The 12,579-nt window shown below is 46.5% G+C and overlaps 1 long non-coding RNA gene across 4 annotated transcripts; it reads left to right on the forward strand.

Annotated features, from left to right (window-relative positions):
• The first annotated feature begins 585 nt into the window (after positions 1 to 585).
• On the forward strand, positions 586 to 9,459 carry LOC100911553 (uncharacterized). 4 transcript variants are annotated; one of them, NR_190412.1, is given in 5 exon segments: positions 586 to 952; positions 1,255 to 1,395; positions 4,596 to 4,666; positions 7,587 to 7,663; positions 8,744 to 9,459. It is a non-coding gene; the product is annotated as an uncharacterized LOC100911553 (long non-coding RNA).
• The last annotated feature ends 3,120 nt before the right edge of the window (positions 9,460 to 12,579 follow it).

Genomic DNA, 12,579 nt, shown 5'->3' on the forward strand with positions numbered 1-12,579 from the left:
TTGAAGACAATGCGCTAAGCATATTAAAAACTCGGGCATGGTGGCGTTTGTAAATCCCAGTGCTGGGGGTGGGGGGGCAGAGAAGGCTGGAACTTGAGGGCTCTAAAGCTAGCCAGTTTAGTGTAATTGGCCAGTCCCAGATTATCAGTGAGAGACTGTCTCAGAAGCCTCCTGGAGAGTTACTTCTGGTGTCCGCAGGGACCTGACCTGTGCTCACACTTACAAACATACATGCACACACACTCGAAGGCTGACACAAAAGCATCCGTTATGGCCAATTATCTACTTGCTAAACGGAACACAATGGAACTCGCATCACATGTGAATTTATTGTTATTCAACAAATTCTGACGTAAGAAAACGCGACCACTTTGCCTACTTTTCTCCTCAGTGTGCCTTCAACATGGTATGACAGACTTTCACAAACAGGGGTGGCAAAGTCACCATCTCTGGAATTTCTTACCACACCTCTGAAAGGCTGAGATCATTGGCGTCCGTTACCAAGTCAGACGCCTAATAAACCGCAAGAAGAAAGTTGTTTGAGTAACGTCACTCAAGCCGGAAGGCAAACGCTGAGCGCCAAACAGGTCCGGTTGCGCACGTCCGGCGATGTGCCGCCGCCCCACCTTTGCAGTCCCGCAGTAGAGAGCCTCGGCTCGGCCGCTGTGTTTGCCCACGCGGCCGGAGGACAGGTCGCGACACTGCACCGGCGCTCCCTAAGGCTGTACCTTGTACAGAAACTTTCGTCTACCCTGCCCAGTGAAGTTCCCTCTCCCGGGCTCACGTGAGAGCTTGAGTCGCGGTAAACTCAGTTCCGCCTGAGGACTGGGCGGCCTGACCGGAAAGGCGGGGTTTGGACGCGCTGAACTCCTTCCGACTACCTAGCCAATCGCAGGCCAGCTGTGTCGCAGCAGCCAATAGGAGAGGCCCGGCGCCTTTTGGGCCTGCGCAGGCAGGTTCCCTCTTGCCATTCTGTCCTCCTTTTGTTAGAGTTCGGCTGTGCCTTCGGTCCTTACCTACTGGTTCGCAATCCGGCGCCATCGCGCTTTGGGCGAGCATGGTGATGGGGAGTAGCGAGGTGGGAACCGAGCTGACGTCTGTCTGGTCTTGGCGACCGTGGCGCGCGACCGGGAGGACTGGCCGGAGCATGTCTCCAGGAGACCGGTAGGGACAGGTCGCGATGTCCATTGAATGCTTTGTACCAAGTGGGACAAAAGAGTGATCTCGGCCCTCATCTCGTCCCTTCTTTTGTAGGTCAATGGTGCGGAGGTGACGCAGGAGCTCTTGGTGTGACCTGGGCCTATGTATGATACCACAGGAGCTTGACCGAGGATGCTCTGGTGTTTTAATAAGTGACCCCTTTTTCTGAAGATGTTGGGTGGTTAATGAAAGAAGGTAAGGTCTCTCAGGCCCTTGCTAGCCTCCATTGCGGTGGGAGCTGCTCAGGTACGGAAACTTAGGGCAGGCAGATCATTGGTCGAGGTTGGGAATGGGGCCTCGTGGATGGGTGGCTTTCAGGACTGAGAAGATTTTATTGGAGGCCACCGATTGAGGCATTTCATTTCTTTGTTTCCTTCAAATGATCCGAAATTCAAGTCCAACAAGATTTTTTTCTCCTGCTTTACTCAGGATTGAAGTCAACCATGTCGTAAAGGGATTAATTTACTCAAGCCTTTCCATTATCTACTTTTATCTTATTCGGGTGAAATAAACAGCTTTTGCTGTTATTTCCCTTTTTAACTACTTATTTTATTCTTTTAAAACATAGCCCGGGAACTTTGGGGAAATCACGTGCTGGGGAAGACACGGTGCAAATGTTTGCTTGACTGTCAAAAATACAAGGTTTTATGCTTTTTTAACACTTTCCTGAGTGAGTTTTTTCACAATTAACAGTACACAGTTGGGTGAGGTTTGGCGTTGTCTCATTTAAGCAGCTCTTGGCCCATCTGAGTTGGGATTCAAGCCCAGAACTTGTGCCTGGTTTCAGCCACTGCATCACCAACCTGCGCTTGTCTTTAGAACAGTTCCAGTTTTATTATCTTTCTGAGGCAGGTTTGTTTCCTAGAGTCTGTTCTCAAGCTGGGGGTGATCTCCCATAAGGCTGGCATTAAAGGTTCAGGCCAGTTTAGCGGTCTCACCTCACCTTGTAAGGACATCATTCTTGCTGTTCTTTTAGACAAGTCTCCCATAACCCAGGCTAGATGAGACTTGGCTGTGTAGCTTAGCATGACTGTTCTATTGATCATCTGGCCTCCACCTCCCCAGTGGTGCACTCCTGCCAAGCCCAGTTAAGGAGCTGGAGTTGGACTTAGGGCGTTGGGAACCTGGGGTAGTGTTCTACCAACTGCACTGTGTCTCTTGCCCAAGAAACTCAACTCACATTAACTCTTCCTTTGTATATCCCGCCCCTCCCTAGAAGCAACTTTGTAGAGATTGCCTGTTCCGGATGTTTCAGATAGATAGGATCATAAACTAGTACATAGGGTTTTTGTGGCTGGCTTTGTTCCTACAGAATAATGGTAGGTCACCCTTTTTGTTAGGCAGTAGTGGCAGTGTGTGCCGGGCAAGGGCAGTGGATTAAAGAGGCAGGTCACTTGCTTTCTATTGCCAGCCGGCTCCACAGAGTGAGTTCCTGCAGTCAGTCAGTGCTATACGAAGAAACCACGTCTTGACAAACTGAAAAAGGGTTCACTCTTTATCGCCTAAGTGTAACCTTGTGAGTGTCGGACATTGGTGGTCATTGTTGCCGCTTACATTTTGAGTGTTACTAATAGTGATACATGAGTGTTAGTGGACAAATATTGCTACATCTTTGTTCTCTGGATTATTTGCTCCTCAAGTTCCTGTCTCTCTTGGTACCAGCAGAGGGTAAAAGTGCCATTTCCACCTGTGCGCAGGCTCAGAGTGGTAGCTTGTAGTAGGGCCCCTTCATCCTCACTCCCCCATTTGTAAGAAAGAAACAGTAAGCAACTTGAGAGGCAGAGATAGTCAGTCCCAGTTCCAGGCCAGTCAGAGTTACATAGCCAGACCCGACTTACAAGCACCTTAAGAAGAATCTTTCTCTGGCAGGTGTCCTCCTGCTCTGTGTTACTGGAAAGCAGTTGGCTATCCAGCCTTGCACAAAGTTTTGGGCTCAGTTTGTAGCTCAGCAAACAAACAAAAGCCATTAAAAAAAAAAAGACCAAGGCCAGGCAAGATGGCGCTGGTGGGAGTACTTGTTTAAGCCTGGTTACATAATCAATCCCAGAACCCATGGAAAGGAGGGGAGAACCGACTCCACATGGCCAGACTTCCACATAAAAGCCAGGGGACTTCTGTGTCCCCCACAAGATAATGGGGTTAAGTTGAAAAACCATATTAAGTGTTGGTGCAAGGATTTATGTGTGTGGGTGGGTGAGGTTAGAGAAGACACATGCAGAGTTCCAGGCCAATCTGGGTGTCCATATTAGATTTGTCATTGGAGAGATGGCTCAGTGCTGAGAGCACTCGCTGGTCTGGTGGGGGCTGGGGTTTGTTTCCCAGCATCCGTACAGCAGTGCACAACCAGCTATAGCTAATTCCAGGGAGCCGACACCCAGCCCTCTGAGTATCAGGCATGAAGGTGGCATGCCGGCATGCACACAGGAAAAACAGCTGTACATAAGTGTAAGTTTATAAAAAGTATGAAGGCCATGTATGATTGGAGGAAGTTTTGTGATTATTACCCCAAGGATACTTTTCTCTTCCTACATTGTTAAAGATTAAAGAGCACGAGGTAGTGCTCGGTGCCGAGACACTGCTGCAGAGGTGAGATCCAGGCTGCCCTAGGCCTAGCGTTCTGTAGCTGTGATATACGCCATGAGCACAGCAACTCTCATAGAAGAAACCATTTAGCTGGGGCTGGCGTGCAGCTGTAGGGTTCGCCCATTACCCTGGGGCAGCCGCACATGGCACTGGAGCAGATGCTGAGAGCTTCACATTCGCCAGAGAGCGAGACTGCGTGGGCTTTCGGGGCTCTGACAAGGCCATACCTCCTAATCCTTCCACTCTCGCCTGGGACAAAGCATGCAAATACAGGAGTCTGAGGGGCCAGTCTCGTTCAAACCACCACATGGGCTAAGCGGTTTCAGGAACATAATCTGCTAAGACATTCACCAGAGTGGGGCGGGTTGCAGCTGAGCAGGGAGACGGTGGACCATCTAAAGCAAGATGCCTGTTTAACTGGGTGCCTGCTGCTGTGAGTCTCCTAGGACAGGTACCGAGGTCCTCATAGTCCTACAAGTCTGTGGCCCTACTCTGAATGTCTCTGGTCTTCTCATGTGATTTGACTACATGGTAATACTGAAAAATGGGGAATTGCAAAACACATTTAGGTAAATGTTACAGACACTAAAGAGACATCAGAGAACTTGTGTAGACATGTGGTGGTTTGTGTGTTCTTCCTGTTTGCTCTTGTAGCTGCATATCCGATGATTAAACCCTTCACTGCTGTTCACATAATGAGCTGTTGTGATTACTGAGGAACTGATGAGGATGTGCAAGCTTTACTAAAGGGATGCTGTGCTAGCAGGTGTCGGCCCCTGGCACGTGATTAAAGTCAAATCTCTTTTTTTCAGGAATTGTATTCTTGGCGATGTCTGAAAGAAATGTGTGGCTTTGAAAGAAGATTATGAAATATACAGGAAAGGTATAGTCATTTGTTTTATATATATTAAATATTCTGATTTAATTCAGAGTGATGCAGTCTGTCCAACTCAGGCCATCGGTCTTAATGGCAGGCAGGTCTTTTAGTTACTTTATGTGTGACAGTGTTTTGCCTGCATATGTGTCTGTACCATGTGTTCACGTGGTGCCTGAGAAGACAGGGAGAGGGCATCGGATCCCCTGCAACTGGAGTTGGAGATAGTTGTGAAGCTGCCGTGTCTGTGCTGTGAATTGGACCCCAGTCTCTACAGCAAATCCCCTTCAGGCTCAGAGCTGAGCTGTATGCGGGTGCCGGCCGCAGTTTGAGCCTTTTCTCCACACTGATCCTCACACTGGCCCTATGGGCGTCACAGTCAGCTTTACTGGAGTGTTAGTCCTGTGCCTTTGGGCATCTGACTTGTCAGATTCCTGGCTAGTTCTGTCAGCACCTTCAGTGCTGTGTCCTGCTGTAATAACTCATTCTCAAGGTTTTCATTTTAAAGATTCTGTTCTCTGCTGTAGAAAGTGTTGGAGTTCTGGAATTTCTGTTACCAAATTTAGGTAGCCCTAAATTTTACTTTTTCCTTCTTGAATATGAATTGAGCCTCTTATTAAAGTCAAGTTGGTTCAAAGTGGCAGACATTACTCTCTCTTTATGAGGATCCGGGGGTAGCTCTAGATATTCCCATAGCTGTTTTTGTCTGAGGACCAAACTTGCAGAGTGTGTTAGCTTCCAGACTTGCTTTGCTGATGCATCTGGCTCCCGCTGAGGGAAAGGGCCATGAGAACGGGAATCTTCTAAATCTGGGTTTAGAAAGTCTGCCCTGTCTGATTAATCATAGACAGGGGTTGTCAGAGAACACCAGGAGGCGGAGGTCAGAGCAAGTGTCTTGGAGGCTTACTATAAAGTGTCCGTTTGTTTCATATTTATATGGATTTATACTTAGCGTTTGGATTTGGTGTTTGAATCTGGTAAATGAGTGTAAGAGCATGTGTCCAAGTAAGTGGTTCCTTTTAAAGTTTTCTGTGTGTAGGTGTTAATGCCTATATGTATGTATGTCTGCACTGAGTTCATGCCTGGTTCCTGGGTCCAGAAGAGGGTGTCAGATCCTGGGAAGCTGAAGTTAAGAGCGCCTGAGCCATGTGGCTGCTCAGGCAGCAAGTTCTCATAAGTGCTGGGCCAGCTCTGTGGCCTGGTGGCGTGTTGTTCTCCCAACCTCCACTTTTGCTTTTCACGACAGTCTGCATAGTCCTGGCTGTTCTGGGACTCACTATGTAGACCAGGCTGACCTCCAGTTCATGGATCTTTTTTGAAGTACTTGATTTTTTTTTTCTTGCCTATGTTTGCATAGAATATGGAAAATTCCTAGGGCACTTAAGTGTTTGAAATCAGAATGTTTTCCTTAGTTGTTTTCTGGAGCATTTCTTTTTAATTACGGAGGTAATTAGAAAAGCTGATGGAACTAGACTAAAAAATTAGGTGTCCCCCTACTTAGAGTGGGACACTCTTATTAGTATTTGGAGTGGGAATGTGGTCCAGTTGAACAAATACTTTACATTACTGAAGTATTTTACGTTTCCCCCAAAGCTTGATGTGTATAGTGCGGTGAGGATGTATTTGCAATTGTCTCCTCCTTGGTGCTTCTTTGTCCCTTTGTGGGCATTGGCTCTCTTCATGAGAAGATTCTAGGTGGACTATCAGGACGTCAGAACGTTGATATTCTGTAGACTGCTGGAACAGTCTGGGTTCTCTAAAGTCACAGAACTGAAAGGATAATGAATACACACACACAGACGTGTTTACTAGAGGGCCTCACGGGCTGAGGTCCAGCCAGCCCAACAACGAGGAACCAGGAAGCTGGTAGTGTCCGTCCACAAGTTCCGCTGTGGTAGAGAAACACTGGACTCTGAGAACTGGGTTCTGATACCAGCACGAGGTGGGCAAGCTGGTGGGAAGTGAATGCTTCTATGGATCCAGAGGTGTGCCCTTCCCACCTCCAGTGATCCAATTAAGAGCACCTCAGGGGCCCGGCTGCTGGGGCTTAGTCAGGCTGATGGCCCAAGACTCGCACACATTAGCCTGACACTGGCTGTCTGGAGGCCTTCTGTTACTCTTCCCTGTCCATAGAGCCCACTTTACTCACAGATAAGACTGACTTTGAAGTTGAGGCACAACCTTGTTACCTTCAGAGTTGTTGCATGAGAGCAACACAGTTGGGCTACCAAAAACAAAACCGTACATGAGGTTCTCACGTGTGATTGCAACTGTTGGATTGAAGTCATGGCTATCTTTATTCTCAGATGTGTGGTGCTGCATCTGGGTTGCAGGTTCGCCACACCTGCTGGGAAGATTTTAGTTAGAAACCTAAAACATACCTTCTATGTATGAAGCGGCTGGAGAGCTGGCTCAGTGGACAGCGCACTGGCTGGCTGCCCTTCACAGGACGTGGTTCACTTCCTGGCACTGACAGCTGCTCACAGCTACCTGTACCTCCAGTCCCAGGGGATCTGAAGCCCTTTTCTTTGGGCACATGTATTCATACAGGCAAAACACACACATATAACAAAATAAATAACTCTTAAGGAAATATATTAAAGTACAAAATAAGCAGTTTTATTATATGATAGGGTAGACGTTTTAATAGCAGCTCGGTGATGAGAAGCTACACGAATGAGAACAAACTATTACAACACACCTGAAACAGGCTTTATGGGTTTGACACGCTTTACATTAGAGAATTGATATTTAGTTGTAAAACTGAGTGTACATTTTAAAGGGCCAGGAGAAAAGAACAAAGCATTTCTAAGTGGAGCTTGAATGCTGCAGGTGCAGATGTCTGTGCTTAGCTTCCTCCTGCTGTTCACAAAGTCAGATTTAAATACGTGGTGTCATTTTGCAGTGATTTGTCTGTTTTTTCTTGTAGGAGTGAAATCAAAGGATGTTTTTCCATGATAGAGTAATGTTTACACATGTATTCAGTAATGTGAAGATTTATATAAGGTAAGGGATTTGTAAACTTACTAAGTTGTTTTTTTGGTTTTTTTTTTTTTTTTTCTACTTCATTTTTTTCCTTTTTTCACTTTTCAGCAGTAAGAAGAACTAAGTTCTTTATGTGAGCCGGACTTCTAAGTTACTAGGCTGGTGGCCTTCAGCTCTAATTTTAATTTACATCAGTCTTTCAGGGACCTGGGATTTCCATGATTGCTGGCTTGGTTTTTTCCCCAGAGTCCTGATGTGTAGAAATAACTTTGAGGGGATACAACCAGTAGGAAACGTGGCTGGGGATCAGTGTAACCGAACCTGTGGCTGTGTGAAAGCCAGTAACTGTTTCCCTGATGTCATCTATGCCTGAGCACTTTCTTTATGTGTGGAAGAAGGTATTTGTGCCCTGGCCTCACTGCCTCCGTAATGTCATCCAGACCAGCAGACACCCAGACCAGCAGACACCCATTAGTTAGTTGGATTAGGAGTCAGTGCTGGATGGCATGGCTGTACAGAGGGTACTCTTCCGTGGCCTCTTAGCTGGACCAAATGGACAGGTGGGATTTTACAACCACCAGTAAAAGGAGAACTGGTAGGGTGACAGCTAAAGGGGTTACTTAGCTCCTTCTAAATGAAGAATGTCACTTTGACATTAGGAAGTTGGGGATAATCAGAGGTATGGCCCAGCAGTTAAAGAAATACTGCAAAAGGGAGCTAGCTAGTCCTCAGTTCAGTGTTCTAGCTCCTTCTGTCTGTCAACAGTCCTCTCCTTATGGCACACCTGCCTGCCTGCTGGCCTGGTGTGTGTCTTCTCATCTAGAGAACCTGAAACTACAGATACTTCTAAAATCAACTGGGAAGCAAAACCATAAAATCAGCAAGACAGTTGGTTCACAACAACCTTTATGTCTGCCAATAATGGAAAAGTAGAAAGTTCTATGACAAATAGCCTATAAATGTTGAAAAATAAAAACAAAATGACCCCTAGACTGGAGCCCAGGCTCTTCTATTACAGGGAGACCCCCGTCCCTCTAATGTGTCCTCCCTCTCTGGGGCCCATGCCTCATTCCTTCTCTAACAAACCTGTTCTTCACACAGGCCTGGTGACCTCAGTTAATTCCTGGGATCCACAGTGTGGAAGAAGAGACCTGACTCCTGAAAGTTGTCTTCTGACCACATATACATAATAAGTAAACAAATGTAATTTTGAAATCTCAAAATAGTAAAGTTAAAAAACATAAGAATGCTGCTGTTTTCTGAAATGTAAGCATGATGCAAAGGACTTGTGACAGTTTTGTTTAAACTTTATCTTCTTGAAATGAGAAAGGGATTAAACTGTCAAAAGAATTAAACTCTTTGTAATTCTTTCCCTTTTTGTAAAGATTTATTTGTAATGGTAATGCCGTCTGCAGTGCCCTCGGTGAGGCTGGAGTGACAGGCAGCTGTGAGCTGTGTGAGATGGGTGTTGGAAACTGAACTCTCCTGCCTCTGGATGAGCAGTAAGCTCTCTTAACTACTGAGCCGCCTCCAGCCCAGCTTTGTGAAAATGAATTTGAAGTCTTGCGTTGTGGAGAAAAAGCAAGAGTGCGTGCTGTGCTGGAATGTTGTGACTGTCAATGAACTGAAACTTCCTGTCCGAGTTGCTTTCTGTGGAGGGCTAGCTCAGACAGGTGACCTCATGCACATTCCTCAATGCAGGAAGCACATTAAATGACGTAGCTACCTAATAAAAATAGCCAGTTTGTCGTCCCTGTGCCACTGCCTTAGCTGCTGCTTGCTCATTTGTACTGTAATAATAAACAGTTTTCTCCTGCTCTGAGCTCTTCATTGCTTGCTATGCCAAACCACAGCATTTGCTGCCCATACAAGGGAGTGGGGAAAGCTAGAACTCCTTTCTCTGAGTTAGGACTCTCCTCCAATTAATGCAAGCTTGGAAACAGCTCGTCAGTCTGTGTCAGGGCAACTTTCTGGTGCCATCCAAAGGTCCCCAGTGGGGTGTTGAGTCACCATCACTCTTGGCTGGGGACCAGTGCCCCTGGTCTTCTAGTTTCTCACTCCTACCTGTTGGTTGGGTCTGTAGCGTGTCTGAGGGTCAGACTGCCTTGCTTTGTCAGGTAGAGAGGATGCTGTTCCCTTTGCAAGGGCAGCCTATCGCTTTCTTAGGCTCCTCTGGAGTTGGCAGCCTCTGAGGAATAGAATCTGCTTACCCAACAGGCTGTACCTCATTGGTCTCCAAACCTCACTTCATTTCACCCCATTGTCTCCCCTTCTGGCCAGCATCACTGGGTCCAATTTCATCTGAGGACTTCATGACATCTGGCCCAGTAACTGGTGTTGGCCTTGTCAGGAGTCTTCAATAAGGTGGAACACTTCTTTAGAGGGCTGTATCTTGGATATCAATTGGGCCCTTGATCTCTTGGAGATGCCCTGTTAGGAGTTGGGGTCACTGATCCACTTCTCCCCAGGGACCAGGCCTCTTCTGTTGCTGTAGACTCATTGGGAGGTTAAGTTTCTGGAACTTCCTCAAAATGCTATCATTTTTCTTCCGAGTACAAACTTTAGTTCTAGGTTTGACTTATTAACAGTAAAAGGCTACTTGTGTTCCTCAGTTCACTGAGCTGCTGTTTTCTTGAGAGAACCTGGGCCCAGGCTGAGGATGACATGCTTGTCTTTGTGCCTCCCTCCCACGAACTGGCATAGGCACTGGCACCTGCTCTTTCCCCTCTTTTCCTCTGTTGTACCTATAACTCTGTTGCATTTCTCTTTATCTAAAACCCAGTGAAACAAAGTAACCAGTTGCTGGGTTGTGCTTATCTGACTTAAGCAGGAGGCTCCCTAAGGCTGCCATCTTCTTTCTGGTCATATTTACCCTCTGACATTTACCCTCTGACATCAAAGTGCAACTAACTAGCTTACATAACTGGAGCCTTATGCCCGTCCTACCAGTTGGGTAAAAGCCAGTCGAGACTGCTCCCTGTTCCCTGACAATCATCTACAGGAGGTAAGGACAGCTTTTAAGATTTCATGTAGGGGCTGGGGACATGGCCCAAGGGTTAAGAGCTAATGTTCTTTCAGAGGAACCAAGGATCAAGTGACACCTCTGGCCTTTGTCCCTGGATTCAATGTCTACCCCCACCTCCCACCCCCACAGACGCATAATTAAACTTAGGAGTTCATGCTGCCTGCAGCTCCAGAAGAGACCAGCCATCCTCGACTGGCTTAGGATAGGAGAACAGGCCTTTCTGAGGTGCTGCAGGGTATGTGACAGCAATGGCACAGAGAACACTAACCAGTCAAACTAGCTCTTATTAGCATCACAGGGATTGAGCTGTGCACCAGGAGGCTCTGCCACCTCCCCTGCTGTCTTCTATCTGACCTGGTGGATTTACTGACTGACTCTATCCACCGCTTATATACTTAGTTACCTCCCCTCTGCCTTCAGTGAGTAAATCAGTCTGCAAATGAACTTTCTTTCCAAGAGTTTCATTTTCATTCCACACAGCTTGGTTAATAAGTTCCCTGAAGTGAGCTAAAAGGCTTTTGTGAATGGTACTAGTTTTTCCTTTATAGGTGCAGGCAGTTCTTTGCAAATTCTGATATACATACTTTTATTTTCCTCTTTATTAAACTCAGACTCTCCAGTCTGACAATGCCACCCATGTTCAGGGTGGGACTGTCCTTTCCTGCACCCTGGAAGTCCCTTATGTTTGTTGTGCTGGAGATCACTGCCTCTCTCTGTTCCTCTCCTGCTGGACTTACAGATGCTGGCTGCTGTCCTAAGCTAGCTGTTAAATGGGTCCTGTCTTTGGACTACCATTTCCTCAGCTCTGTAAACTTGCTTTTTAAAGTGAAATACATATGTAGGACACTGAGAGGGTGAAAAAACATTTCTACTTTCCGGTACTTAAGTCTACTGGCTTGTTAATAGGGGTTAAAGAGAGCCTCGTGTATGCTAGGCGTCTTAGGGTCTTACTGCTGCGAACAGATACCAATGTAAGTTTTATAAAGGACAACAGGGGCTGGCTTACAGGTTCAGAGGTTCAGTCCATTATCATCAATGTGGGAACATGGCTGCATCACAGCCTCCAGGCAGGCATGGTACAGGAGGAGCTAGGAGGAGGGTCTCTATGCCCACCCCACAGTGACACACTTCCTCCAACAAGGCCACAGCTTCTAATAGTGCCACTCCCTGGGCCAAGCACATGCAAACCATCATCACACTAGGCAAAAGCTCTTACACTAAAGTATGTCCTCAACATGTAAAGACAAGGTGTCACCCTGTAGTTCAGGCTGGCTTCGCACAGTTTTCCTGCTTCTGCCTCGAAGTCCAGCTTGCTTACACTTTGTGTTCAATAAAGAAGCATTTATTTCACTTAAGGAGTCTAAGAAGGTGTTAACAGGAAAGTTGGGTGTGATAAACAAGTTATGTTAGAAGACCTCAGCTCAGTCCAGGTGCTAAGAGTTTATAACAAGTGATTTTCATCTGGCTCACTTTCACTTGTAATCCCACCCTAAATAAAGAGTACAACGAGGCAGCACATCCATTAAGGTTGGAAGCTCTAAGGGAGATAGTAATGTCCTTTTTAAGTGTCTGGGACCAAAGGGTCCCAAACCAGCCTCATCTGGTAAAAATTCCGGAAATAAACTAGAGCTAGCTTAAGTTGGGAATAGGGAATTTCAGCACCTAATTTCTTTTTGTTTACGGTTTATTCATTTTTTTTTTATTTTTTAAGATTTTTATTTTATTGTATGAGTACACTGTAGCTGCCTTCAGACACACCAGAAGAGGGCATCAGATCTCATTACAGATGGTTGTGAGCCACCATGTGGTTGCTGGGATTTGAACTCAGGACCTCAGGAAGAGCAGTCGGTGCTCTTAACCACTGAGCCATCTCTCCAGCCCCCAGGTTTATTCATTTTTTATGTGTTGAGTG

This window comes from Rattus norvegicus, chromosome 14 (genome assembly GCF_021556685.1).
Source record: "Rattus norvegicus strain SHRSP/BbbUtx chromosome 14, alternate assembly SHRSP_T2T, whole genome shotgun sequence".
In the NCBI taxonomy this organism is placed as follows: domain Eukaryota; kingdom Metazoa; phylum Chordata; class Mammalia; order Rodentia; family Muridae; genus Rattus; species Rattus norvegicus.